At 43.0% G+C, this 25,334-nt stretch overlaps 1 protein-coding gene and 1 long non-coding RNA gene across 7 annotated transcripts in view; one reads left to right on the top strand and one right to left on the bottom strand.

Annotated features, from left to right (window-relative positions):
- AFF1 (ALF transcription elongation factor 1) overlaps positions 1 to 11,579 on the bottom strand; it is a 204,555-nt gene extending 192,976 nt beyond the window's left edge. For 3 of the 5 annotated variants that reach the window (XM_004039081.5, XM_019025474.4, XM_055384615.2), the window contains exon 1: positions 11,303 to 11,579. The gene's annotated coding sequence lies outside the window, so the exon portion shown is untranslated. Of the gene's footprint in view, positions 1 to 10,057; positions 10,142 to 11,302 lie in introns of those variants that run through there. The other 2 variants (XM_055384613.2, XM_019025473.4) reach the window with 2 other exon arrangements.
- A 31-nt stretch (positions 11,580 to 11,610) lies between these two features.
- Positions 11,611 to 25,334, top strand: part of LOC134758339 (uncharacterized) — a 32,329-nt gene continuing 18,605 nt past the window's right edge. Inside the window, exons 1-4 of one of the 2 annotated variants that reach the window (XR_010133410.1) lie at positions 11,611 to 12,056; positions 13,001 to 13,148; positions 14,227 to 14,324; positions 20,220 to 20,315. This is a non-coding gene — a long non-coding RNA (uncharacterized lncRNA). Of the gene's footprint in view, positions 12,057 to 13,000; positions 13,149 to 14,226; positions 14,325 to 20,219; positions 22,786 to 25,334 lie in introns of those variants that run through there. The other variant, XR_010133409.1, reaches the window with a different exon arrangement.

Below are 25,334 nucleotides of genomic sequence, written 5' to 3'. Positions count from 1 at the left end.
TCTTTCCCCACAGAGAGAGGGGCAGGAAGACTGCATCATTAGATTACTAACTGATATCTCAGTTGTGTCTCACAAAAAAGACCAAAGTCAGCCTAAGCAAGGCTGTTGAGGGTGATGTGTGATTTCCACAGCTGTATGAAGAGCCCAGATATACGCTACAATACTTTATGAATGTTAGGTTATGTTAGGTTCGAATGCTGGCCTATTATAGTCAGGAAATTATTATTCTAAACCACCACTAAGAAAGGAATTTAGTGTATGCTTCAATTTAGGAATTCTCCTTTAAGGAATCATTCCTTAAAATACAGTCACATGTGTACAAGAAGGCATATGCAATAAAATATTGTAAGAGTAAGAAAACTGATAACCTAATACATATCATTAAAAAATGGCTAATTATGATACATCATAATAAGATGCCTTAAAACATCAAAAAGAACCACATAGGTTAATCTAAGCAAGATCTAAATAAAATGTACAATGTGAGCCAATTTTTTGTTTGTTTAATGCTTTAAGTTTATGCATACACACAAAGTTTGGAATAGCATATACCAAACTGTTAATAGTAGCTTTCTGGAAAGGGAAGAGATTTGGTGAAGAGGCCAGAGCAGGAGATTTAAAAGGGCATTTTCACCTTTTATTCTGTTATGCTATCAATCTTTCAATATAATCCTCCATGGGCCAAGCATGGTGGCTCATGCCTGTAATCCCAACACTTTGGGAGGCCAAGGTAGAAGGACTGCTTAAGTTCAAGATCAGCCCTGGCAACACACTGACACCTTGTCTCTACAAAAATAGAAAAATTAGCTGGGCATGGTGGCACATGCCTGTAGTCCTAGCTACTGAGGAGGCTGAGGCAGGAGGATTGGTTGAGCCCAGGAAGGAGGAAGCTGCAGTGAACTGTGATCTGTGCCACTGCACTGCAGCCTGGGTAACAGAGACCCTGTCTTAAAAAAAAAAAAAAAAAAAAAAAAAAATTGGGAAGCGCTGGGCAAGGTGGCACATGTCTGTGGTCCCAGCTACTCAAAAGGCTAAGGTGAGAGGGTAGCTTGAACCCAGGAGGTGGAGGCTACAGTGAGCTGTGATCACACCACTGCACCTCAGCATGTGTGAAAAAACAAGGCCCTGCCTCAAAAAAAAAAAAAAAAAGGGAAAAGAAAATAAGGAAGATACTAACTTGGCTCTATTTAAAAACAGAGTAGTGCTGTACAGCAGAAAGCAGCTAGGCTCAAGTGAGCTGCATGATCACCTTGGACAAGTTAAGCTCTATCAGCCTCCATGCTCCTATGTGTAAAACAGAGACCTTCCTACCTTCCAGAGTAACTGAGAAGCATATATTATATCACCTAGCTAAAATACCTAGCACACTGACACATGGTAGCAGCTATATCCACACTAAATTTTATGTGAATGATGCAAACTTTATTTCATTTTGGAATGTTCCATGGCAGGAATGTACATTACTATCTAAGTGACCCTTCTATAGTCCTCCCTCTCTTGCTTACCAAATTTATTCAGAAATTAAAATGTCATGTGTATCAAACTGCTTTTCTTCCTCAAATAAACAATTCATAATTCAAGAGTGTGTATACACATACATGTGAGTATATACACATATATGTAAGTTTTATGGACACTCACACCACATACATACCTAAATAGAAAAAAAGGGAGAAGATGAATATAAAAAGTGACTCAAGATGTTTTCAAATATTCTGTTCACTTAGGTCATTAAGTGCTTCCAAACCTAGTACACTCTGGGGAACCTACTCTCAAGAGTCTTTACCACATGCTGGTAAAAGACCTGCTTTGCAACTAGCTGTAAGACCTCGAGGCTGGGCGCCGCGGCTCACGTCTGTAATCCCAGCACTTTGGGAGGCCGAGGCGGGCAAATCACGAGGTCAGGAAATCAAGACCATCCTGGTTAACATGGTGAAACCCCATCTCTACTAAAAATACAAAAAAAATTAGCAGAGCGTGATGGCGCGTGCCTGAGGCAGGAGAATGGCGTGAACCTGGGAGATGGAGCTTGCAGTGAGCTGAGATCGTGCCACTGCACTCCAGCCTGGGCGACAGAGCAAGACTCTGTCCAAAAAAAAAAAAAAAAAAAAAAACCTCGAGAAAATTATTCTTCTTAAGGCCTCAGCTTTCTCATCAGTAATACAGGGCTTCATGGGATTGTCGTCGGGGACATAAAATAATGTTTGTAAAAGTTTCAGCACAATGACTGGCTCATGGTAAACATTCAATAAATGATAGTGGTTGTTCTAGTTATTTTTTTGGCTGGCCAAACCATGTGCTGGGGCAATTCCACACACTAGGGAAGACTTTTTTTTTTTTTTTTTTTTTTTTTTTTTTTAACAGGGTCTTGCTCTGTCACCCAGGCTGGAGTGCAGTGGCACAGTCATGGCTCACTGCAACCTCCACCTTCTGGGCTCAAGTAAACCTCCCACCTCAGCCTTCAGAGTAACTGGGACTACAGATGTGTGCCACCATGCCTGGCTTATTTCATTTTATTTTATTATTATTTTTTTATTTTGGGTAGAGTTTCGTTCTTGTTGCCCAGGCTGGAGTGCAATGGCAGGATCTTGGCTCACCACAACCTCCGCTTCAGGGTTCAAGCGATTCTCCTGCCTCAGCCTCCCGAGTAGCTGGGATTACAGGCATGCACCACCACGCCTGGCTAATTTTTTTGTATTTTTAATAGAGACGGGGTTTCTCCATGTTGGTCAGGCTGGTCTCAAACTCCTGACCTCAGGTGATCTGCCCACCTCAGCCTCCCAAAGTGCTGGGATTACAGGCATGAGCCACTGCACCCGGCTAATTTTTGTATTTTTTGCAGAGACAGGAGTTTGCCATGTTGCCCAGGCTGGTCCCGAAAATGCTGGTATCACAGGTGTGAGCGACTGAGCCCAGCCTGGGAACTTTTCAACTGGACAAACAGAGCAAGCAGCTCCCCCAGTCCCCGGACCACAATCTAGTTTCCAAAGGAGAATATGAGAAAAATTACTCTGTTCAGAGGCCTGTAGGCTAGTTAGTCCCTCGTCAACTATACTTCTCCTTTACCCAGGAATAACAGTCTCTTGGTAACAGGCAATGTGTTAGGGATAAGTCATGGGACATACATTCTGTTTTAGTCTGATTCTCTAGAACTCTACCCCTAGTAGAGAGATCTACCCCTGGGAGAGATCATAATCTCCCAGGACCCCAAACTGACCTGATCATCTACAGTTCCTCTAGGCTCTCCAATACACATGGACCTCACAAGCTCAGAAATCCATAAAGGAATACAATTTCCCCAAGTATCTCTTCTACACTTTGAAGTTTTGTTCAACGGGGTTCTGGTGCTACGCTACACTCAAGTACACATCCCACATATTGTTGGCTCCCTCTGATCATTAGGTGCTCAGCTCCAATGACACATTCTCAGAGAGGCCTTCACTGACTCTCAAAGCTAATGTGACAATGCTGTCCCTCAAGGACTCTCTCCAGCCAACCCACAACTCTCTACTCCATTATGCTTATTATATGGGTTAGGAATGTGTTTAGCTGTAAGTAACAACTGTTTAAATTAATAGAAGTTTATGTTTCTCCTACAGCAAGTCTAGAAGAGGGTGGCTACTTGGCATACTGTTAGCTATGCAATGAGGCATCAGGAACTCTGACTTTTTCTGCTTTGCCTATTTAGCATGTTGTCTTCATGCTTGTCATGGTCCATCTTATGAATGACAGATCTCATTCATATTCAAGGCACGAAGAGGAGGAGAAGAGGAAGGTGTGGCTTTGCCTGACATATTTGTCTATTTTTGCCAAAAATCTTTACCATCAAAAAACCAGAACTAGGTCACTCAGGTTCTTCTAGCTTTAAAGGAAGCAGGTAAATCAAGATACAAACTGTCATCACTGGCTGAGAACAAACATGATCTATTACCTAAGACTGGACAAATGTAGTCTCTTAGCAATTAAAGTTCTTTTAGTCACAACAAGAACAAGCAGGAATGGCTACTGAGTAGGAAAATAGCAGTGCTGGCCACACTTCTATTTTTTCATAGTACTTACTACTTACTATCTGGAGTTAACTTATGCTAAATAAATAAATAAATAAATAAATGTTTATTGCTTATCTGTGACTCACTGCTTATCTGGACAGATGAGTCACCTGATTCTGTGTAACCATAAAGAAGCTAGGAAACACAGAAAAGCACATGGATATTGGTAGAAAATGTCTCTACCTCATTCCCTGTGGGCTGGTAAAATATCGTACAAGGCATTGTCCTCATTTCAGAATTTGGACCCTTACAAAAGTTTCTTGGAACAAACTCAAAGTTTGCCATTTATTCAAAGTAAACCAATTACTTCATCTTATGAGACAATATTTACCATAAAAAAGAAAAAAAGACTGAGAACACAATCTCTTCCTTCAGGAGTAATAATAGCAAACATGTATGTAGCACTTACTATGCTCTGCTCCAAGAACCTGCCAAATCTTAGTACCTTTAATCTGTTCAACTACTCAATAAAGGAGATATTGCTATATTGCTCACTCCATTTTATAAGGAAAAAAAAACGGGGGATTGGAAAGGTGTTCGGAGACAATTTCTCCATGGGTCTGTGGTATTTGTGCATATTTTTACAAGCAGAGGCATCAATTGTCTTTTTGTTTCAGATTATCTTTTTCGAGACAGGGTCTTGCTCTGTTGCCCAGGCTAGAGTACAGTGGCAGGATCTCAGCTCACCACAGCCTAGGTCAAGGCTCAAGGAATCTTCCCACCTCAGTCTCCTGGGTCGCTGGGACCACAGGCATGCAACACCATGCCTGGCTATTTTTTTTTTATTTTATTTATTTATTTATTTATTTATTTATTTATTTATGAGACAGAGTCTTGCTCTGTTGCCCACGCTGGAGTGCAATGGCACAATCTTGGCTCACTGCAACCTCCACCCCCAAAGCAATTCTCCTGCCTCAGCCTCCCGAGTAGCTAGGATTACAGGCATGTGCTACCACGCCAGCTAATTTTTGTATTTTTAGTAGAGACAGGGCTTCATCATGTTGGCCAGGCTCGTCTCGAACTCCTGACTTCCAAGCGATCCACCCGCCTTGGCCTCCCAAAGTGCTGGGATTACAGGCGTGACCCACTGCAGCCGGCCCGCCTGGCTATTTTTTTAAAAAAACTTTTGTGGAGACGAGATCTCACTATGTTGCTTAGGCTGGTCTCAAACTCATGAGCTCATGCAATCCTCCCACATCAGCCTACCAAAGTGCTGTGATTACAGGCATGAGGCACTGTACCTGGCTGTTTCAAATTATCTTTAAAGATGTTTGTATGGTGAACAGCCTTGGAAAATTAGGGATAGTCTCCTAGCACTAAGGGCAGCATGTTCACTATGCAGTATAATCAAGATAAAACTCTCCCTTCACAGGTTTTGTTTTGAAACCGAGTCACGTTCTGTCACCCAGTCTGGAGTGCAGTGGCACAATCTCGATCTCGGCTCACTGCAACCTCCACCTCCAGGGTTCAAGCGATTCTCCTCCCTCAGCCTCCCGAGTAGCTAGGATTACAGGTGTCCACCACAATACCCAGCTAATTTTTGTATTTTTAGTAGAGACAGGGTTTCACCATGTTGGCTAAGCTGGTCTCAAACTCCTGACCTCAAGTGATCCACCCACCTTAGCCTCCCAAAGTGCTAGAATCAGAGGCATGAGCCACCATGGCCAGCCCCTCCCTTCACAGGTTCTAATGATTAGGGGAAAGAAAAAAAAAAAAAAAGATAAAATCTCCCTGTGAAGAGCAGACATGCTTACTGACAACTATAAAAGATTAGGAAGGCCAGGCACAGTGGCTCACATCTGTAATCCCGGCACTTTGGGAGGCTGAGGCGGGTGGATCATCTGAGGTCAGGAGTTCAAGACTACCCTGGCCAACATGGGTGAAACCCCGTCTCTACTAAAAATACAAAAATTAGCTGGTCGTGGTGGCACATGCCTGTGATCCCAGCTATTCGAGTGGCTGAGGCAGAACTGCTTGAACCTGGGAGGCGAAGGTTGCAGTGAGACAAGATTGCACCACTGCACTCCAGCCTGGGCAACAGAGTGAGACTCTGTCTCATAAAAACTCAGGATTCCCTTCCTGTTAATACAACCCACTATTTTTGCATGTGTCACTTGGCTCTCTTCCCCTCTTCACATAACCCTTTGGAAAATTGGGGCTTAGGAAACCAGTGTAAGAAAATGTTGATATTCTGGCTACAGCTATCTTGATGAGTGATAAAGTCATTCCTCTGTAACCCAGGGGTCCATGAAACTGTGGCAGGTTAGTTAGCTTGAGAGTAGGGTAAAACCTCAGACTTCACAGGTGCTGTTGCTGTTGTTTAAAGAAGGGGTCTCACTTTGTTGCCCAGGCTAGTCTCAAATTTCCTGGGCTCAAACGATCCTTTCGCCTCTGCCTCCCAAAGTGCTAGAATTACAGGCGTAAGCAGCAGTGCTCGCTCAGCCTTCATAGTTCTTGAAAAAAGTAATTTGCCTAAGGTCTGACAGCTAGTAGGTAGCATATCCAAGATTCAAACCCAAGCTGTCTGACTCAGAAACCTTTTTAAACTCTCTGCTATACCACAGTGGTTCTCAAAGTGTTGTTCCAGAAATAACAGCATCAATATCAGCCACAAACATGTTACACATGCAAATTCTTGGGCATTACCCTAGACCTGCTGGATCAGAAACTCGGGGGACGGGTAAGAGGAGCACACCTGTGTTTTCACAAGCCTTTCAGGAGTACATTATAGGTCTGAGAACTACTGCCAGGCTGCACATATTCACTGTATCTATAAGACAGAAGGAAATGGTATGAGTATGTCCTGACTTACATAGGGATATGCTCTAAAAAATTTATGAACTGAGCTTTCACAAGTTGAATAATAGTTTTCAAGCACTAAGGCAGCTAGTCTGTAAGGCCCTGTATTTAATTTTTAGAAAGGTAAGGATTCTTACCTAGTGCAAATAAACACCATGTGTCTGTTAAATAGGTTTTCATAATTTTTTCCTTTGGAGGCACAAATGTTCAAAATCCTAAATGAAAATACTTGTTTTTATTCCCATAGTGATCAGAAAGAATTACTTACCCAAGGAGAAACACTATTTATATTTTAGAGTCAAGCTGTAATTCTTGAAAAACAGGAAACCACACATCAACATAGCCAACACAGTGTACCATAGTAGAAAGGGCACCAGGCTTTGAGTCACAGAGTCAAGTCACTTAACTTCTTCAACTCAATTTCCTGATTTTAAAATGGAAAATGAATTCCAATTTCAGAGTCACAATTAGGCTTAAATGATTATGCCATGTGAAAGCTGTTGGTAAACAGTGAAGTGCCAATATAAGTTCCATCTGCACAGGCCCTTTCTCTTTCTTGATCATGTTACCATCACAATTTCTGCAATGCTTAGGATACCGTCTGGCTCACAGAAGCTACTCAATACTTACGCGGTATTAGGAATGAATATGAGATACTATATTAATGATGTAATTGATTCCTTCAGGCACTATTTGTCACAATAATCTCAGTCTTTTAATTGGAAAAAGTCACTCTAGCAAGAAATCCTTAGTCATGTTTAAAATGGGCCAGATAATTTAAGAAAATCAGCTGATTTTCTTCCCTTCGGGAATACTACTGAAGTTCTGTCCTAAGGCATACAACAGAACCTCCTATTAGCAACCCTGATGACCTTGGGGTCTCATGGTGTCGAGTCTATAACAATCTGTTGTCCAGATATAAACAATCATGAATAATGGATGTGTACCTACAAAGAGCCACATATTTCACATTTATTTCCATGCCGTGGTAGAATTTTAATAAATGGATTACAGAGTTTATGTAATCTATTTTAAAATCTAAGATCCAAATCAACACTATTAAATAAGCTTCTACTGTGTCTTAAAAAAAAGAGACTACTAGAAAGCAACTGCCAATTAAACTTCACTTGGGAAACCATTGTTGAATTTATTATTTGAGGAAAATATCACTAATCAAACTCTGTATATTTATGGTAAATACAGTTACTTTTTTCCCTTTTTTTTTTTTTTTTTTTGGGACGGAGTCTTGCTCTGTGGCCCAGGCTGGAGTGCAGCAGTGCAATCTCGGCTCACTGCAACCTCCGCCTCCTGGGTTCAAGCAACTTTCCTGCCTTAGCCTCCCAAGGAGGCGTAATTACAGGAGCACGCCATCATGCCCAGCTACTTTTTGTATTTTTAGTAGAGATGGGGTTTCGCCATATTGGTCAGGCTGGTCCAGAACCGCTGACCTCAAGTGATCCGCTCGCCTCAGCCTCCCAAAGTGTTGGGATTACAGGCGTGAGCCACCACACCTGGCCCCAATGAGGTTCCTTAATTTGCACTCTCTCCAACATACTTTCTCAATCTCCCAAAAAATTAGTTAATGGTCTAGAGCCTTGAAATAAAGGAACTTTGGGCCCACAAATTACAGAGTTGAACATAGAACTCCTTCCATCAGCTTTTCAAAAAATATTGAAAACAAGTTTACCCTTTCTAAGCTCAATTTTTTCACCCCTCTTTTCAACTTTCAAGGCAATATGAAACTTCAACTAAACAATCACCTGGCTAAAGTGACTTGTAGGCCAGGCACGATGGCTTCCACCTGTAATCTCAGCACTTGAGGAGGCAAAAGTGGGAGGACTGCTTGAGCCAGGAGTTCAAGACCCACCTGGGTAACATAGGGAGGCCCCCCCCCCCACCCCACCCCACCCCACCCCAAGCCATCTCTACCAAAAGATTTTTTAAATTAGCCGGGCATGGTGGCATATGCTTGTAATCCCAGCTGTTTGGGAGGCTGAGGAGGGAGGATCCCATGAGCCCAGGAGTTGGAGGTTGCAGTGAGCTATGATTGTGCCACCGCACTCCAGCCTAAGTGACAGAGTGAGAACCTGTCTCAAAAATAAATAAAGTGACTTGTAGAGGTGCCTGATAAATATATATGTATTTTAATTGAATAGTCTCTTCCAAATTTAATCCAAAACCTAATTAAGCAAGTTCTCAGTCAATTAAAAAAGTAACTTTCACCTCAACCAGCTCTGCAAAATTCAGTTAAACCGGAGAGGAAACAGAAGAGACAGCCAGTTTTGATATAGTCTTATTACCCTATAGTAGATTAGTGATTCTGGTGGCAAAAAATGCATGCCTGTTACGCATGTAGGAGAAAGCAATGTTTAAAATGGCCTGGACTTTTGTCATAAATTTTCAATCTCTAAATGATCTTTGTATTCTAACTTAACACACTGTGATTCTTCAAAATTATAGTTTTGCAAAGTTGAAGAGTTAAGCAAATGCCAAAGACACAAATTCAATTGTTACAGTGAATACGGCAGATTAATATTTAACAGTTCATTTCCTTGCAGGTGAAAAGCAAAGAATTCACAGCAACATACCTGCAAGTCTCACATCTCCAGCCTCCACGTCCTTGTAAGTTATATTTGAAAAAAGAAAAGTCTCCAATATCTAAACTCATTTTCCCCAAAAGTCCCACTCTTCAATCTCTATTTGTCTCAAAGTGACCAAATCTATCCCAAATTATTTCCTTGGTTCTTTCTCTCCATAAAAATGGCTTAATTCCAATGAGTTTCTCTAGTTTTACGTACTAATGTATTTTGTTGCTTTCTCTCATCTCCCCTTGGATCATTTTCCTTTAGTTCTCACCACTGCTTTTCTCCATATATATCTTCAAATATTCAAGTACAATACTTTCCAACATCCACAAGAGACAACACCTTGAAATTAAAGCAGGCAAACCATCCAGAATTTTCCATTCTCCTGTGAATCTACTTCCAGAATATCCACTCAAGTAATCCTTCCCACTAAAGATGAAAGGCGAGCTAAGGAAATACATTAGACAGAGGAAGTAAACACTGAAACAGGGCCATGCCTAGGTATTCTTCGGCCCCAAAGAAAAAAAACTAGACTCTGGGTCCAAAGGCCTTTTTCGTGACTTTTATCCCCACCCAGAGGCCAACACCACGCAGGTCTGAGAGAGGTATCCCACGGCCACCTACCTTCTACACACACCGCATGACCTTGCTCTGAAATAATCTTGCACAAGCAAAATTCTCCACGCCTCTCAGACGCCTACCTAACGTTTCTGTGCTTCAGTTTCTGAGCTCTTCTCACTTTGCAACTGTCCCAGGGAACACTGGGTCTTCGCCTTAATCTACAAGTTTGCACTGAAGGTTTTAAATCAGTCTGATTTCCCCGTGGTGAGTCACACCCCGCAACGTGCACCAAGGGGGAGGGGGTTTAAAATTATCTCCGGCTCCACCCTTAAAACAAATCACTTGGCTGCAAGGCCTTCCCCCCCCCAACAGAGACTGGTTCAAGGGAGATTCGGACACATCTCCACCTCCAAAGCCAAGTGCCTTCCCGGGATGATCTGCATAACAATATGCGGGTGCTGGTGGTGGAGAAGCTCCGGGAAAAGAAAACTAGCAGGACGGTATCGAACCGCCCGCAGGTCCGTCGCAGCTCCATTAATGCAACTACCATTACACTAAGGTAACGTGTGATTCACACTCTCCACCTTCTCTCCCCTCTCATTCGCTGGCTCCGGCGCTCGCACCGTCGGAGGGTGGGGTTGCGACAGCCACAGAGGATGGGACACCCGAGGGAAAAAAGCATTATCAAGAGAAATTAACCAGTCCCATACTAAAGACGCCTCTCCCTCTGTCCCAGAAGTTAAGTCTCAGAAGGGGTGGCTCCAACTCCTCCCCGGAGGCTACGGACTACCGACACACGCTTCCCTCCTGCTCTCAGCGAGACGCGACGGGAAGCCCTCATCTCTCTCCACGACAGGCACAGGGAAGGGTCCCGGGGTGCAGGAGAGAAGAACCCCACTTTTCCCCGCCCCCTCCCCCCGAGAAACTTCTGAGACTCATTACGCAACTCAAGTAGCAGGTCCCAACAACGGGACAGCTCTCCGCAAAACGCGGGGTGCACAGGCAAACGTCTGACTTGGGGGCTGCGGGTGAGGGAGGAGCATGGGTCTCTTCCCATGTCCCCGTCCCCTGTTTTTCTACGCGCTACCTGCCGCGGGATCGCAAGTAGGGCAGTGAGAGCTCTGAGCCCTCGCCCGTTCTCCCCGAGGGCTCCCACCGGAAAAGTGGGAACGCCAGCGACTTGAGTCAGCGTGCTGGGAAGCCGGCAGAGAGGCGGGGAGAGCCTCGGCTTCCGAGAAGTCCGCGGCGGCGGCGTCGGGGGCCGGGCGGATCGACCCCCAGCCCTGGGTGGCGCAGGGCTGCGCTCACCTTCCAGACCCTTCCGTCCTCTAGTCCCGGGTCGGGCGCCCTCGTCACCTCCGCCCTCCCCTGACCTGTTGCGGTGGGAAAGGGCGCAAGTGCGGACGACGCAGGGGAGCGCCTCCTCCCGGGGCTCGGCTGCGGAACCGCGGAGGCAAAGGTGCAGCTGCGGCCGCAACGCGCGCAGGCGGCGGCCGAGTGCGCAGGGGCCGCGCGCACCCGTCGCTCGCTAGCTGGCTGGCAAGCTCAGCGCGCCGGCCGCCCGGGACGCCCCGAGGCCACGCCCTCCGCGCGAGGCCCCGCCCCCACCCCCACCTCCCGAGCTGCGGTACCGGGTTCCGCCCCGGCCCGCGCCCTCTAGCTGGCGCCACCCAAGCGGCAAGGGACGTCGCGGCCCTCCCGGGATTGGTGGGAGGATCGTGGGGGAGCGGCAGCTCAGGACGGAATACGGCAATGACCGCCCCGGTCGCGAGGGTGACCCTGCCCCGGGCTGCTGTGGGGGCGCAAGAACCCTTTCACTTTACGGCGAGATTAAGCTCAGGGTCAAGTTCTGAGCAAAAAGTGTCAAGGAGCCTTTTTGCAACCTCCTATACTATTGAAACAGATTCTGTGCCCTTTAAAGGAGATAATAACTAACATCTGGGGAGCGCTTTACAATTTAGAAAAGGTCTTTCACACACAGGCCTGTTTCATCTTCACAACAATCTTATAAAACAGATATATTGTTCCCATTTCCCAAATAATGAAACGGAAGCGCCGAAAAGTAAGTATTGTGCTCAATGTCACAGGCTACTAAGTGGCATGGGAAACCAGGTCTCCTGAATCTAGCCTCCGGGTTTCTGCTCTCCACCAGCCCAACCTCAGAAAATTCTAATAGGTGCAGGGGGCTTTGGCAAATAGACCCATGGGAAGAAGGGGAAACTTATGTCTAGTTAAGTCGCTGCCCGATTCCTGCTGTAAACATACCAAGGAAAGCAACAGGCTGTCTTCATTGTGTTGTTGCACCTTCCTTCCTGAAAGGGACGCAGAAAGATTACATCAAATGGCCCAGATGAGATTTCGCCGACAGTATTTTATGGTTTAAAATGGGTGAAATTATTTGGATGAAGAAAAGCGCCTTACTTAAATTTAATATGACGTGTAATGTAAATTGGTATAATGTGTGAAAATAAGCCCCTCCCTGCCTTCTCTGTCTTTTCTCTTTTTAATTTTGTTTGTCTCTACTGCTCTGCTCAACTCTTTTATTGTCCACATAATTGAAAACCTAATTGATGGATATTTGCATTTCCAAATTAAACCTTTGGCTACTTGACTTAATTTCCCATGGATTGTTTTCCAAAATATAACTCTTCGCCCTACTCCATATCCTCCCATCGGGAGATTGGTTTACCTAGACAGCTAAAATAATTAAGGTGTCCCTGATGAAACCTGGTGGTGTATCTATCTAAGATGAAAGTTTTGGTCATCCCTGAGCAGGATGGGACAGGAGTCATCTCTTACAAAGTGTTTGTACACCTTTTAAAGGTTTCTAACAGAGACTGATCTCTATTCTAATCAATAACAAGTATTTTAACGTTTTTGCTATATAATGAATACATTACATTGTGAAATATATATTAGCATGGTAATATTTTATAATCTGAAAACTTTTACCACTTCTATCTAAAATGTTTTCCTTTTTTGTGTTCTTTTTGTGTCATCCCATAGCATCTCCTATAGGGCTCATCAAACTGTGGTCAACTTAGTAAATGATGTTGACAGTGGAAGTGTGATCATTTTATTTTCCTGCCTTTGGAATTGAAGAATGTAATTTTGCAAAAATTTTGTTGAAGATGATGTAGCTTTGGTTCAGAGAGTAAGTCATTCCATTTATATCAATATTCTTAAGGCAATGTGCTAGGTGACGAGCCATATTGATGACAAAGACAGAGCTCCTATTTTCATGACATTCCAGTGTGGTGGCAGAAACAAGCAAGTAAATAAATAATTCCAATATACACTTCTGTTGATTTATGTCCTGAATGGTGACTGGCTATTTAAAAAGACTAAATCAAATTAATTTTCTGATAATGAATAAAAAAGAAGGATAGCCATGCGAGTGAGTTATTATTATTTTTTAAGTTGCCTTTCTCTCTCTTCTGCTGGTCATCTTATATAAATAGTCAATAAGAAGGCTATTTTAAAAAGTGATTACACTATATCTACTTTAAAAAATTTTTTGTATCTACTTTTTAAATTTCAGACATAAACAAAAGGAGAGTAATTATGTAATGGAGTTGCAGATATTTAACTTTGTTAGCTACACTTTCCTCCATCATCTTCCTTACAAGAATTCTTAAATTACATTTTTAGCACACTCAATGAAATTCCAGCACTTTCTTAATTTTGACAACCTAATCTCATACATTTCAGATTATGTTTCTAATAAGATGAAGCATGTTTCTGACATCGGCGCTTTTTTTTTTTTTAACAGAACCCCCCCACCCCCCAAATAAATCTCCCTTTTAAATATGATGATGGGACTTTTTAGCTGCTTCTTCATATGAGGGCTCCTGGGATGTTACCTGACAATTTTCAGCCATGATTTTACTTAAAATTTAAAAACAAATTAGTTAAACCCCTGGGACTCATAGAAGCTCACAGGATGTATTCTCAGAGCACCTAAACAGCCCATGAGGAGGGAAGACAACATTAAGATAGAGGCAGGTGAGGAATGTGCCCAGCATCACAACATGGACAACTGTTTGGTCAAACTGAAGCACTTCTAAACTCTGCAGTTGTGCAAGATCCAAGCATTTTAAGCCAGCAGTTTAAATTATGTTCCTCCAAATGACCGCATGTATATCTCAAAGGGCATTAATTTATTCTCGCAAAGTATATAAATAAATCTTTTTTTTTTTTTTTTGATATGAAGTTTCACTCTTGTTCCCCAGGCTGGAGTACAATGGCACCATCTCAGCTCGCTGCAACCTCCACCTCCTGGGTTCAAGCGATTCTCCTGCCTCAGCCTCCCGAGTAGCTGGGATTACAGGTATGCGCCACCATGCCCTAATTTTGTATTTTTAGTAGAGACGGGTGTTTCTCCATGTTGGTCAGGCTGGTCTCGAACTCCGGACCTCAGGTTATCTGCCCATCTTGGCCTCCTAAAGTGCTGGGATTACAGGCGTGAGCCACCACACCCAGAATAAATCTTTTTTTTTTTTTTTTTCTTTTTGAGACAGAGTCTCGCTCTATTGCCCAGGCTGGAGTGCAGTGGCGCAATCTCGGCTCACTGCAAGCTCTGTCTCCCGGGTTCACGCCATTCTCCTGCCTCAGCCTCCTGAGTAGCTGGGACTACACGCGCCTGCCACCACACCCGGCCAATTTTTTGTATTTTTAGTAGAGACAGAGTTTCACCATGTTAGCCAGGATGGTCTCGATCTCCTGACCTCGTGATCCACCCGCCTCGGCCTCCCAAAGTGCTGGGATTACAGGCGTGAGCCACCACACCTGGCGGAACAAATCTTAACCTGAGCATATACTTACGATTAAAAATAGAATAAAATAAGGCCAGGCACTGTGATCACGTTCAGAATCCCAGCACGTTGGGAGGATGAGGCAGGAGGATCACTTGAGCCCAGGAGTTCAAGACCAGCCTAGGCAACGTAGTGAGTTCCTGTATCTACAGAAAGCAAAAAAATTAGCTAGGCATGGTTGTGCACAACTGAGGTCCCAGCTACTTCAGGGGCTGAGGTAGGGGGATAACTTGAGCCCTGGAGGTCGAGGATGCGTTGAGGTATGATCATGCCACTGCAATCCAGCCTGGGTGACAGAATGAGACCCCACCTCAAAAAAAAAAAAAAAAATTAAATTAAACAGCCAACCCAGACTCCGGGGAAAGCGGTGTAGATGAGGAGAGGGAGATGCTGGCACTGAGGAGGGAGGAAAAAGGAGGAAGGATTAGTCTAAGCCAGGTTAAGGGAAGTAGAGGAAGGGCCAGTTCCCAAAAAAGAACAGAAACCAAGAGGAGGAGCGGGACTTCAAGGCAAAGATTATGAGGGGGGCAGTGATATGAAATAGGACAGGAAAAGTCAACCAGAAACTGATAGTGAAGGGCACTACATGCCAACCTACAAAGCTTTCCTTTCATCCTAAATGCAGTGGGTAGGAGATTGATTTGATCATGTGGCATTTTAGAAAGATTACTGAGACTGCCACATGAAAGTGGATTGGAGACAGTCAGGCTACAATTATAATCCCTAAGGTTATGCAAGAAAATGTACAGAAAGCCAGGTATAGATTGTGGGCAGATAGAGAAATTCTTAGTTATCTGTCTCTATCTGGGAGGCAGATATGCAAATGTGAACTTGCTGTAAGAAGAACCAGGTGCACAATTATTATAATTAAAATAACTGTCTGTATTTTGTGATGAATACTTTGCAGAAAATATGATTCCTAGTGACCTGACATCACTTTTTCTAACAAATATGAGGTTCATATCGTATGTAATTTTTTCCTCATTGCTACACACTACTCCCCAAATCCAGTGGGGACTGTGAATGCTTTTTAGTCAGGTAGTTGTATTGTTCAACTGATTTCACATTTAAAGTAGTAATTTGCAAAATTCCAGTGCAGCTGGAACAAAACTCAATGTGAGCACAATAATATTTTTTCATCCCCCAAAACAAATGTAGGGATTTAACTGAGTTTCCACAATTTCCCAGACATTGTACACATGTAACTTTATTTAATCTCCTTGAAAATGTGGGTATATTGTCTAGTTCATGAATAAAGAAGTTATAACCTCAGAGAGATATTTCATCTTGATCATGATTATATAACCAATTAAATAGTAGAAGTAGAATTTGAACTCAGCTCTTCCATGGCTGAAGGCCATGTTCTTAACACTATACACAAAATTAGATTAGTATAAGTGTTTCAACTAGTGTCTATCAGTGTGAAATTCACATCAGCAGGCTCAAGGGAGCTGGCAATGGGGTTTTCATGCTGACAGTTATATCTGGAGGACTAAATAAGAAGAGGAAAAGGAAACCTGAATGATTATGGGAAAGTCAAATAGTTGAGAAGTAGGAAGGAAAAGAAATAATAGAGAGGGTTAGACTAGAAAAGCTAAGTTACAGTGCCCCGGTGGAGCAGGATTGGAGGTAAGAGCACCCTAAAGACTATGTCACAACTTCAAGAACTCAGCACTCAATACTTTGTTTCATCCCAACCCACATCTCTCTTCTAAGTTCCAGACTATCACCCTCATTGGTTTGCAAGAAATTCCACGTGGTTGTCCCACAGGCAAAATAAATCCAATGTATCTAACATGGAACTTATACTACCCAATTCCTGTTATTTGGTTCCCAACTTTTGTTAATGGTGCCATTATAGACTCAGTATTCTGATTCAAGTGTCCATTACTTACCAAGTCATATTTAACTTTCCTCTTAAATCTCTCCCTTCCTTATGAGTTTTCTTCCCTTTTTTTGTTTTACGTCTTTATTCTTGTATTAAATAGCTACTGTCAGGTACTAATTCTGCTCAGTTCTGGGGATATAAAGAGAAATAAGAGAATAACCTTGTTCTCAGAGAGTTCATATCTAGAAGGAGAGTGTGGTAGGCAGAAGTCTAAGATGGCTCCCAAGATTCCCAATCCCACATGATTTCATTTCCTCTCCTTGAGTGTGGTTGGGCCTGACTGAACCAGGTGAGCTCTTTTTTGAAAAGAGGATCTAGGAGCCAAAGAAGGAGTAAGTCAGAGAGATCCAAAGCTGCAGCAGCTTCTCTTCTGTTGGCCCTAAAGGAGCAAATTACCATGCTGTATAGAGGCCATATAGCAAGGACTTGAAAGCATCCTCTGGGAGCTGAGGGTGGCCTCTGGCCAACAGCTAGTAAAAATAAAAATAAAAAAATTAAAAAAAAAGGCCACAGTCATAAGAAATGGATTGTGCCAAGGGAACTTGAAAATGAACTTTCCCTAGTCAAGCCTCCAGATGAAGATACATCTGGCTACACCTTGATTTCAGCCTAGTGAGATCCCGAGCAGAGGACCCAGGTAAATCATGCTGCAAGTCCAACCTACAGAAATTGTCAGGTAATGAATGAGTGTTGTTTTAGACTGCTAAGTTTGTGGTAATTTGTTATGCAGCGACAGAAAACTCATACGGAAAGAAAAAATAAATCTATGTCTTGCTCAGTGCTAGGCTAGAGGCACACATGATAGAGCATAGGAGGTTATCAGAGCACAGACAGGGACATCCAACAAACACTAAAGGACTTGGGGAAGGCATCCTGGCAGAGGTAGTAACTAAGATGAATTCTAAAACAAAAGAGGGAGAAGAGAGAAGGAGAGGGAAGGAGGAAGAAAAAAATTTTTTGAAAGAAGAAAAGAAAAGAGGAAGTTGGGGAAAATGTGTGTGATTAAACGGGGACATGAAACTTCGTGGGCAGAGGAATTAAATATCCACAGGTCCCAAAGTCATAGAGTTCATAGTGACCTTTAGAAACTAAAAAGACATCAATATGTCTGAATTCGGGGACGAATGGTAAAAAATGAGGATGGAGATGTAAAAAGAAAAGAACATTTACCATTTACTGATTGTATACTACGTGGAAGCCCACAGTGTCAGCTCATCGTGCCTCAACACAACCCCAAGTCAGAGATAGATGGCACAGGTCATTTGCTCGTTTGCCTCAAATCTAGTCTAGTCTAGTCTAGGTGCCCTTCCTCTACTCTGCCTTCAGTCACGGGGTAGATTCTCCCAAACCACCTTTTCAGGGCTTCTTTGCTGGGAAACTGGCTTCTGGGTGGGTTTGGCCAATGGAAGGCACTGGGAGGAGATAGAAGGGCAGGAAGAGAGGCGACTCCTGGGTATTTCTCTTCTTTCTCTGCTCTAGGCAATGGCTCTGGCCCAGTGGCAGCACCTCCCCCATAGCCCCAGCTTCTACAGATCCCAATGAACAGCCCTGCCTCCTGAGCTCCTGTAACACTAAGTTCTCCCTTAGTCCCCACCTTAGGGTGGCAGTTGCTTAATGCCTGAATAGTCTCACCTTCCCCTTCTGGGTCTTTCAGTATTAATTCTCTCCACTGAACTACCTGGCATGAGTGTTATTTTTGTAACTGGATCCTCTCTGAATCACCATGTTTGACAAATAGCTACGAATCAGAAAGATTGAGCAACTTGCCTAACGTCACACAGTTGGGATGTTGTGGGGCTGGGTTGTAGATGTTTGGCTGTGAAGCCCATCTCTTTCCACCCAGCTGCATTGTCTCTCAGAAACTTTCCATCACCATTCTGAGTCAGCTCTTTAGAACTTCACCATTACAGCAATCTCCACTCTCAGATGAATCTTCCTTAATTATACCTCTGGTCATGTGATACATGTGGCAATTGCAAAGGGAATTCAGTATCAACTCCTCATTCTAGACTCCAGACTTTCCAGAATTTTTTTTTTTTTTTTTTTGAAATGGAGCCTCGCTCTTGTTGCCCAGGCTGGAGTGCGGTGGCGTGATCTCGGCACACTGCAACCTCCACCTCCCGGGTTCAAGCAATTCTCTACCTCAGCCTCCTGAGTAGCTGGGATTACAGGCGCCCGCCACCACGCCTGGCTAATTTTTGTGTTTTTAGTAGAGACAGGGTTTCACCATTTTGCATTTTGGCCAGGCTGGTCTTGAACAACTGACCTCATGATCCACCCGCCTCGGCCTCCCAAAGTGCTGGGATTACAGGCATGAGTCACCAGGCCCGGCCCCAGAATATTTCTTAAACCAGTCTTTCTGACTTCACTTTTGCTAGACATTTTGCTCTACTGGAAAGCTGCCCTTGATTTTCACTTGTACGTATTTACTTATTCTATTTCTGTTCCCTTTAGCTAGAATGCTCTAGTTCTACCTGTAATAAAAAAAAAAAAAAAAGAAAAGAAAAACACATGACTGGATCTTGCTATGTGGCCCATGCTGGGTTCAAGCAATTCTCCCACCTCAGCCTCCCAAAAGTGCTGAGATTACACACATGAGTCACCATGCCCGGCCTCCACCTTTTGATATATCTGTCCTTTGAAGCTTATTTATTCATGTATTCATTCATTCAACAAGCCTGGGCAGGGTACATTCTAGGCCCTTAGGAGGGAAAATAGAACAAGATGACTCCTATCTTCTAGAATGGGGGTGGGCATACTTTTTCTGTAAAGGGCCAGATAGTAAACATTTTAAGTTTTGTGGGCCACATGGTCTCTGTCACAACTACTCAACTCTGCTATTATAGCACAAAGGCAGCCATAGGCAGTACATAGAGAATGAATATGACTATTCCAACAAAACTTTATTTACAAAAGTGGGTGTTAGGTTGTAGTTTCCCATGGTTTGTTGAGGCCCTCCTCTAAAAACTCACAGCTAAACAGATGGAAAAGCCAGCAGGAAATGATAATGCATAAAACATATCAAAGAAATATGGAGGATTGTACGGCAGGCACATGTGACAACAATAACATAAACATACCCTGAGAATGACCCGGTATGGCAGATGCACCTGACAGCAATAACGTAAGTATACCCAGAGAATGACCCTGTATGGCAGACTCACCTGACAGCAATAACGTAAGCATACCCTGAGAATGACCCTATCGTCTAAGAAGAATGTGTGTTTGGAGTTCCGAGCTAAGGAATCTAGGAGTGGCCAACCCGGAGATTCATTCCTTATCTATGAGGACCATAACCTGCAGCCTATTCCCTGGAATGCAGGCTGTACAGGGGATGGAGGCCCTCTTTTGTTTTGGGTTAAATGAACATTGCCAGATGGAGGTTGCTAGGGGAAGTGTGTTAAGTGAAAATGCTATATAAATTGCATGCTTTTTACAATTGGTTGTGGTTCTCCTGTCCAGCCCACCAACACTAGACCACCCTGTATTTAAGTCCCCTTAATAAATCCTGTCTTGTTTGCAGGTTCCAAGTCTCTGGCCTCTCAAACATGGTACCATCCCTAATGAAGTCAACAGGGGTCCAGCATGACAGGATGGAAGTACAAGTGTCAGCACCTATGTGAGTCCCAAGAGGGGAAATTAGAAACAAAAAGGAAGAAGAGGACATAGGCCAGGCACGGTGGCTCACGCCTGTAATCCCAACACTTTGGGAGGCCGAGGTGGGCGGATCACCTGAGGTCAGGAGTTCAAGACCAGCCTGGTCAACACGGCAAAAGCCCATCTCTACTAAAAAATACAAAAAATTAGCCAGGCGTGGTGGTGGGAGCCTGTAATCCCACCTACTCGGGAGGCTGAGGCAGGAGAATTGCTTCAATCTGGGAGGCAGAGGTTGCAGTGAGCTGAGATCGTGCCATTGCACTCCAGCCTGGGCGACAGAGTAAGACTCTGTCTCAGAAAAAAAAAAAAAAAAAAAGGAAAAAAAAAGATGATATAGTCAAAGAAATAACATTAAATTTCTTATAATTTAAGACGAATGATTTCAGATTGAAAAGTTTATAAAGGTGTCAAAGAGAAAAGGAAAGATCCACACTAGATACATTAGAATGAAATGTCAAAGTAACATACATAAAGAAGAAATTCTGAAATCTTCTAGAAAGAAAGAACATGTTGTCTATGAAGGAACAAGGATCATATTGATATTAGATTTCTCAACAGCACATGTGCTGCAAGAAGACAAAGGAGTAATATTTATTAAGTATTGTGAAACAAACCTAGAGCTTAGAATTTCATATTTAAAATTTTAAATAAATTATCATTCAAATTGATATAGTTTGGGGGCCGGGTGTGGTGGCTCACGCCTATAATCCCAGCACTTTGGGAGACTAAGGTGGGCAGATCACTTGAGCTCAGGAGTTTGAGACCAGCCTGGCAAACAGGGCAAAACCCCATCTCAAAATACAAAAATTAGCTAGATATGGTGGTGCATGCCCATAATCCCAGCTACTTGGGAGGCTGAGGCTCGAGAATTGTTTGAACTTGGGAGACGGAGGTTGCAGTGAGCCAAGATCGTGCCATTGCACTCCAGCCTGGGTGACAGAGTGAGACTCGGTCTCATATATATATGAGACTGACGAATTGATACAGTTTGGATATATGTCCCTGCCCCAGTCTCATGTTGAACTGTAATCTGCAGTGTTGGAGGTGGGGCCTGGTGGGAGGTGGTTGGATCATGGGGGCAGATTTCCATGAATGGTTTAACACCATCTTCCTGGTTTGTCCTCATGACAGTGAGTGAGTTCTTGAGAGAACTCATCATTTAAAAATGTGTGGCACTTCCTCTCTTTCTCTCTTGCTCCTGCTCTGGGCATGTGACGTGCCTGCTCCCCCTTTGCCTACTGCCATAATTCAGAGTTTCCTGAGGCCTCCCAAGAAGATAAGCCGATGCCAGCACCGTGCTTCCTGTAAGCTGGCAGAACTATGAGTAAATTAAACCTCTTTTTTAAATAAGTTACCCAGTCTCAGGTATTTTTTATAGCAATGTGAGAATGTGCTAGCACACAAATATAAGTTACCACTTAAATTATCATTCAAATATAAAAGCATAGTAAAGCTGACATTAAGCCTCAAGCATACGAGTTCACAGAAAATTTGTCACACAAGGACCCACATTATAAGAGAAGCAGAAATTCATGCTGCTTTAAGAGATACCAGAGGCTGGGTGTGGTGGCCCATGCCTATAATGCCAGCACTTTGGGAAGCCAAGGCAGGAGGATTGTTTGAGCCCAGGAGTTCAAGACCAGCCTGGGCAACATAGTGAGCCCTTGTCTCTATAAAAAATAAAAAAATTAGCCATGGCCCAGGTGTGGTGGCTCACGCCTGTAATCCTAGCACTTTGAGAGGCCGAGGGGGGTGGATCACTTGAGGATAGGAGTTCAAAATCAGCCTGGCCAACATGGTGAAACCCCATCTCTACTAAAAATACAAAAAATTAGCCAGGTGTGCCAATGCACGTCTGTAATCCCAGCTACTTGGGAGGCTGAGGGAGGAGAATCGCTTGAACCCAGGAGGCAGAGGTTGCAGTGAGCTGAGATCACACCACTGCACTCCAATCTGTGTGACAGAGTGAGACTCTGTTTCAAAAAAAGAAACAACCACATGTGGTGGCATGCGCCTATGGTCACAGATACTTGGGAGGCTTAGGTTGGAGGATGGCTTGGACCTGGGAAGTTGAGGCTGCAGCAAGCTATGATTGTGCCACTGCACTCCAACCTAGGCAACAGAGTGAGACCCTGTCTCAAAAGAAAAAAGAAAAAAGAGAGAGGGAGCAATATCAGAAGGTATCAAACATGTAAGTAAAATCCAAATAAAAGAACCAAAGAGAAATAGAAACTATTTCAATTACAACTCAGAACTAAATTCCTAGAAAATATTAATATGACATGAAAGCATGCTAATATATTTATTTTGCAAGAGTAATAATATGGATTTGACAACTTTAAAATAGGGAGAAAATAAATAAGCTTATGGTGTTATCAATCAGGAGACAGAAATTATACCAATAATTTATCAGGAATTTTTTTTTTTTTTTTTTTTTTGAGACAGAGTCTCACTCTTGTTGCCCAGGCTGAAGTGCAGTGGTGCGATCTCAGATCACTACAACCTCCGCAGCTCAGGTTCAAAGTCATTCTCCTGCCTCAGCCTCCCAAGTAGCTGGGATTACAGGTGCCTGCCACCACCACATGTGGCTAATATTTTGTATTTTTAGTAGAGACAGGGTTTCACCACATTGGCCAGGCTGGTCTCGAACTCCCGACCTCAGGTGATCCACCCGCCTTGGCCTCCCAAAGTGCTGGGCTTACAGGCATGAGCCACTGCACCCAGCAGGAAAAATTTAATATAAAGGTTACTAACTAATAAAACATGGTTAACTATTAAGACAGATAAAGGATAACTCTAAAGAATACCAGAACCTGGGCACAAGGGCTCATGCCTGTAATTCCAGCACTTTAGGAGGCCAAGGTGGGAGGATCACTTGAGCCCAGGTGTTCAAGAACAGCTTAGGCAACATAGTGAGACCCCATCTCTACAAAAAATAAAAAAACAGCCAGGCATAGTGGTACATACCTGTAGTCTCAGCTCCTCAGGAGGCTGAGGTTAGAGGATAGTTTGAACCTAGGAGGTTGAGGCTGCGGTGAATCAGGATTGTATCACTGCACTCCAGCTTGGGTAACAGAGTGAGACCGTTTCTAAAAATTAAAAAAAAAAAAAAGCAGCTGGATGCAGTGGCTAGCACCTGTAATCCCAGCTACTTGGGAGGCTGAGGCAGGAGGATCACTTGAGGTCAGGAGTTGGAGACCATCCTGGGCAACTTAGCAAGATCCCTATCTCTAAAAAAAAAAAAAGGAAGAAGAAGAAAAAGCAAATGTAAACAGCATGACTACCTCTAAGGCTGAGGGAGAACATCCAAGGGAGTAACAAACTTGGAAGAGATCTCAACCCTGAGGCCAAAATTCAGACCCCCTTGGAGAGGATGGGGCTGTAGCTAGATGGCAGAGAAATGATATGTGTAAATGACAGAGGAATTCACTGGAGTGCTGCAGCTAGAGGTGGTGGTGCAGCTGCAGGTGGGGATGGTGAGCTGGAAGCCATCTACTGGGGTGAGGTGGAAGCTTATTGGAGAGTGAGTGCCAATGGAACTCCATAGGTGACACCATAAGAACAAGATCTAGAACAAGGAGATCTAGGAAGGGCAGCTACTGCCTCTCTGCTATGCCTGCAGTGTCTCTCTAGTGCCCTCTGCTGATAAGCCTAACATTGCACCAGCTGGCAAATGAGAAATGTTCATGGGATCCAGATCCAGATCAGTAACTCCAAACAAGAAAAAGAAAGATTGCTTTGGACTAAGGAGCAATAAATTGATAACTGGCACAGTGTTACCCTACCTTTTTTGTTCTTGTTTTTCCATTCATGGCTATACTGTCAATATCCATTCATGCTCTATATGTATGATTATTGGACATTCTATTTTGATACACTCCCTGGTTTTCTTTTCCTTTCATTGTTTTGGGGCTATTTTATAGCTCTGAAAGTTGTAGAAAACTAATAACAATGTAAAAGATTTTAGTTCATAGAAATGAAAATTATTTGTGTCTGGTGGAATATAGTAGATTAACCACCCTGTGGTTAGACCATTTTCCATCTTTTAAATAAATGCATTCTAGCATTCCTTGTTGCCTATTTATGTGTGTCTTTTTGAATTATCCTTTGATCTAGTTGTAACATCTTACTGGTTCCCTCATTAATTAATGAGGTAAATAAAACCTATCACACATATTCATTTTGTATTTGCATGTGAGTTATAATTCACCTTCTAAAAAATTATGCTTGAAATAAGACAATCACAAAATGGCAAATATTGTATGATTCCGCTTGTATGAGGTGCCTGGCATAGTCAAATTCATACAGACAGAAAGTAGAACAGTGGTTGTCAGGGCCTGGAGGGTAGGAAGGAAAGAACGAGGAGTTATTGCTTAATGGGTACAGAATTTCAGTTTGGGAGGATGAAAATGTTCTAGAGATGGGTGGTGGTGATGGTTGCACAACAATATGAATATACTTCATGCCAATGAACTGTACACTTAAAAATGATTAAAATGATAAATTTTACATTATGCATATTTTACTACAATTTTAAAAATTAAAATTAAAAAATTTTAATACTGAGTTTATTAATTGCTTTTCAAATTCAGTCACATTTTACTAAATATTCTGTTAGCTAAAGTCCAAATTGTAAAGTTAACCTCCAACAACTTGTATATTAAATCATGGGGGAGAAAAGAAAATGGCTAACATTTAAAAATAAACATATATATTACAAGCAAAGAGAAAATATGTAGCCAACCTACTACAGCCCTGTTTTTTAACTGATGACGAGGCCATGGTTGATATTTATGACCTTCTTCTGCTACCTACTCTGTATTCCCTTTGCCCTCAGCCAGAAGCTTAGCTGGTCAGGTGTCTTAGTGGAGTGACCTAAGCTTTCATTTCTAAATTGTCTGAGTCTTAATATTCCAGCCTCTATTTTTTTGTGTGTGTGACAGTTTTCTATTAATATTTTTTCTTGGGCATTGATATGGTT

This window comes from Gorilla gorilla, chromosome 3 (assembly GCF_029281585.2).
Source record: "Gorilla gorilla gorilla isolate KB3781 chromosome 3, NHGRI_mGorGor1-v2.1_pri, whole genome shotgun sequence".
NCBI classification, from domain to species: Eukaryota; Metazoa; Chordata; class Mammalia; order Primates; family Hominidae; genus Gorilla; species Gorilla gorilla.
Note: the sequence above shows the minus strand (reverse complement) of the source record. Positions and strands in the feature narration are given on the sequence as shown.